Source organism: Euprymna scolopes, chromosome 45, assembly GCF_053919585.1.
Source record: "Euprymna scolopes isolate OS-2025 chromosome 45, ASM5391958v1, whole genome shotgun sequence".
NCBI classification, from domain to species: Eukaryota; Metazoa; Mollusca; class Cephalopoda; order Sepiida; family Sepiolidae; genus Euprymna; species Euprymna scolopes.
In genome coordinates this window covers 38,063,309-38,068,029 of record NC_136526.1, presented here as the reverse complement: position 1 = coordinate 38,068,029, position 4,721 = coordinate 38,063,309, and the positions used below count along the sequence as shown (strand labels likewise).

Here is a 4,721-nt window from a genome sequence, read left to right as displayed (position 1 = left end):
TATATATATATATATATATATATATATATATATATATATATATATATATATATATATATATATATATATATATATATATATATATATATATATATATATATATATATATATATATATATATATATATATATATATATATATATATATATATATATATATATATATATATATATATATATATATATATATATATATATATATATATATATATATATATATATATATATATATATATATATATATATATATATATATATATATATATATATATATATATATATATATATATATATATATATATATATATATATATATATATATATATATATATATATATATATATATATATATATATATATATATATATATATATATATATATATATATATATATATATATATATATATATATATATATATATATATATATATATATATATATATATATATATATATATATATATATATATATATATATATATATATATATATATATATATATATATATATATATAATAAAAAATGTACGGCATAATCACGTTGACACACCGGTTCTCGTCAGATCACCGAAGTTAAGCAACGTTGAGCCTGGCTAATACCAGATGGGTGACCATTTGGGAATTCTAGGCGCTGTATGTGCTCTCCGCTTATCTCGGCATTGTTTCCAGTCGTCTTGTACCTCAACTTGCCACTGGTATGCAACAATGTTGACTCAGGAGAGGCGTGGTTAGAGGTTGCGCAAGTCTTGCCACACAAATTTCACGCGCAGGCACCCTTACAGTGGGTATCAAGACTGATGGAAGCCTTCATATATATATATATATATATATATATATATATATATATACTGATGAGTATATGCAAGTAATTTTGGGCTGCTTGTGAATTTCGTAATTCGGAATAAACCTAGAATGAGTACATATTCACTATTCAACAGAATTAATCGATAAATAATCCAACAGAAATTTTTGGTCGGGTGAACATTTGTTAAAATTGAAACAAATAGCGGTAAACAGTTGTTTGTGCATGATTATATAATCGTTTACGGATAACTGTTTAGTCGTATCACCGTTCCTCATTTTGCGCGTTGTCATTCAAAACGTTACTTTTAGATTGTTTTTTTTTTTTAAGTAAGAGAGTAAGAGAGATTCCAATTAGTATGCAGTTACGGAAAAAATGTATCTCTATCTATCTATCTATCTATCTATCTCTATCTATTTATTTCTCTATCTACCTCTCTCTATCTATTTCTCTATCTATCTATCTATCTCTCTCTCTCTCTCTCTCTATGTATGTATGTATCTATCTAGTTCTATCTATCTATCTATCTATCTATCCATCTATCTATCTATCTTTCTGTCTATATATTTTGTCTCCCCCCTCTCTCTCTATCTACCTATCTATCTATATATCTATCTATCTATCTATCTATTTATTTCTCTATCTACCTCTCTCTATCTATTTCTCTATCTATCTATCTATCTATCTATCTATCTACCTCTCTCTATGTATGTATCTATCTAGTTCTCTCTATCTATCTATCTATCTATCTATCTATCTATCTATCTATCTATTTTGTCTCCCTCTCTCTCTCTCTCTCTCTCTCTCTACCTACCTATATATCTATCTATCTATCTATCTATCTATCTTTCTGTCTATATATTTTGTCTCCCTCTCTCTCTCTCTCTCTCTCTCTCTCTCTCTCTCTCTCTCTCTCTCTCTACCTACCTATATATCTATCTATCTATCTATCTATCTATCTATCTATCTACTGTTATATGAGAAGTTGTGTGTGTGTGTGCGCACGCGCGTCAGTTCGTCTCCTAGGGACTTCTAAACGGTTGGATTGATTTTTATGAAATTTCACACGAAATTAAATTATGTGCCTGGTAGTGTCCTTAGATAGCTTTTGTAACAGAATGTCTTCAGTAAGTATCGAAAGCTCCCAATAACCCCCCCCCCAAAAAAAAAAACAGGCGATTTCGACCAAAGTTAACAACTTATGCAGCCTAACATCACAAGTGCATGGGAGAAGTTTTATTACCGCACAAGCAGAAAGGCCCGACATATAAAATGAAAGTAGGTTCTTTGATATAACAAGGTCGCATTCAAAATTAATGTTTCTGTTTAAAGCACAACTGAACCATGATACTTAACTTTTTTTTATATTTAAAACTTAAATTCAAACCATTATATCCGCACAGCCAGACATATAAAATAAACAGTAGGTGCTTTGATATGACAGGGGCGCGTTCGAAATTAATGTTTTCCTTTAAAGCACAATTGAAGCATGAAACTTGACTTTTGCATTTTAGATTTTAATTCAAGCCTTTATATATAATACAATTTAATAAAACCAATAGTATGTTCTCTACAGTGCAATGTAGACAACAGTGCATTGTGATCTAAGTCACTGGGGAGAGACATGTAAAGCTTTCTCCGGGGTCACCATGATTGTTTCCGAATTAGAGAAGGCAATCGATCCATCTGATTGAAAATTTTCATTGATATTGATGACACTAAAAAAAATAAAAGTGCGTGAGATTCGATCCCGGGCAACGTCGGGTCTCCATGATAGTTCTATATAAAAAGGTTATGGCTTAGTTTAAGTAGGACCTGATATTTTATTTATTTATATTTTATTCAATTTTTACTCCAAACAAGACACAGTGCCACTTTGATGTGTGTGTGGGGGGTGCTATGGAGAACATAAGTTGCAGGTATATCATGAAGGGAACTTCTGCATGTCAGTACAATTGGGAAAGCAGAATCCCGGAAGAGAGTTCAAAGTCCTGCAGTTTTGGGGAAGAAACTATTGGAGTAGAAGGCTTTCTTACACCTAGGGATCTCTACTGTGAAGGATTTAGCTGCTTGTCGCGTTTATCGAGGTTATTCACGTTGAGAGGAACAAGTGCTTGCAGTTCGTCAGAGCATTCCCCAGTAAAATACTTGTAGAAACAGCAGATAGGTGCAACGTTTCGTCGATGGGACAGAGACTGAAGCTTAGATGACAGTTCACGATCTCTCAGGTTGGCGACTCTCTTTTGAACCCTGTCCAGAAGTGAGATACTAGTAGCAGATGCACCAGTCCAAATGTGATAACAGTACTATATACATGGGCGAATGGTGGCCTTATAGAAGTGCAGGATAATTTCAAGCGTAGGTAGCTTTCTAGTACGTTGTTGTTTCATTTCATTTTTTCAAGTTACTGGGAATTACTGAGTTAAGGAGGTCGGTTAAGAAAAAAACAAAACAAACACATTTGAAGTAGGTCGTATCCGGTTATTTTGGTCAAAGGAGCGGGACCATTCATGTTTTTGCTTGCACTGGGAAAAGGGAATGGTTGTTTGGAGAGGAAAGAAAGAACTTCCTATGGGATTGTGAAAACTGATCAAATATATTGATAAACCTGTACTAATATTGATAAATATTAACCTATTTGTCTCACACACACAAGCATAAGTAAAATAAAATAAAAAAGGAAAAAAACAAGTGAATTGTATGGATACTCTTTTTTCAATAAATCAAATTTAATGACACACATGCGAACTCACAAGGGAGAGAACTTGAATGTCTACTGGAGAGAACTTGAATGCCTACAGGAGAGAACTTGAATGCCTACTAGACACTGTTCTCGAGTGTCTAAGGTCTCTCTGTACAGGGGTTTGTCAGAACAATCTGACATGAGGATACTTTTTCCATAGAAGTAAACCCTGACCAAATATTCAAAATCACATAAATAAGATCTCCTCATTATGGCTGATCACATTAGCTTTTACAAGTGATGTTATCTGAACAGCACGAAGCTTGATACTCCACCAGACTAGATAAATTATGATCCTGGGATCCAGTAAGACCAAGAGACCAAAATGAAAGATATACCACGATGAATAAAAATGGGTAATTGGGGAGAGGAAAATTATGTTCTCAATTCTTTAGTAACTCAGTGCTTGAGAGATAAAAAACTTAATGAAACATTCGAATATTTATGTATCTCATATAGAGTTCAAGTGTTAGCCACAGGTAGTGGGCCCCTTGATTTCTGAGAACTTCAACTGAAGTAAAATAAACCAAAAAAATATATAATTACTTTTTACCATAATAATTAAATACCTACAGACACTAATGTTTCATCCTTTCGGGATTCTTCAGTGCAGGGTGTCACGATTAACACCAGCCGAACGATTCGAACCCCGCACCACGAGTCATCTCTGGCTCGATTAGCGGAGACCGTATCCATTCGGCTACCATTAACCGCGTGAAATAGCGTTGAATTTTATACATTTTAAATGTTCATTACGTCAGTTCTTGGATTTTTTACCCTTCCCGAACTATCCATTCATGTGAAATCTTTTTATCATTTTTCTTTTACCTCCTATTCGCCTTACCTCACCCTTTTTTTTTTTAACCAAGTAAGATCTGTGACTTACTTGTAGTTTCATTAAATACTTTTACATGCAAAATCCGATCCCGAATTTTGCTAATTCCTGCACTCTGATGAGAAGGAGAGTATTTCTTCGAAACACCGCGGATTAAGGACTATCCACTTATCTTGTTCTTCCTTTTTTAAAATTAAATATGTTTTAACTCTTTTTCAAGATGTCTTTTAACATGTTTTATTAATCATTTGTTCATATATATATATGTATATATATATATATATATATATATGTATATATATATATATATATATATATATATATACATATATATTTATTATTT

The 4,721-nt window shown here is 31.8% G+C and overlaps 1 pseudogene; it reads left to right on the top strand.

Annotated features, from left to right (window-relative positions):
• The first annotated feature begins 521 nt into the window (after positions 1–521).
• Positions 522–638, top strand: LOC145269892 (5S ribosomal RNA; annotated as a pseudogene).
• The last annotated feature ends 4,083 nt before the right edge of the window (positions 639–4,721 follow it).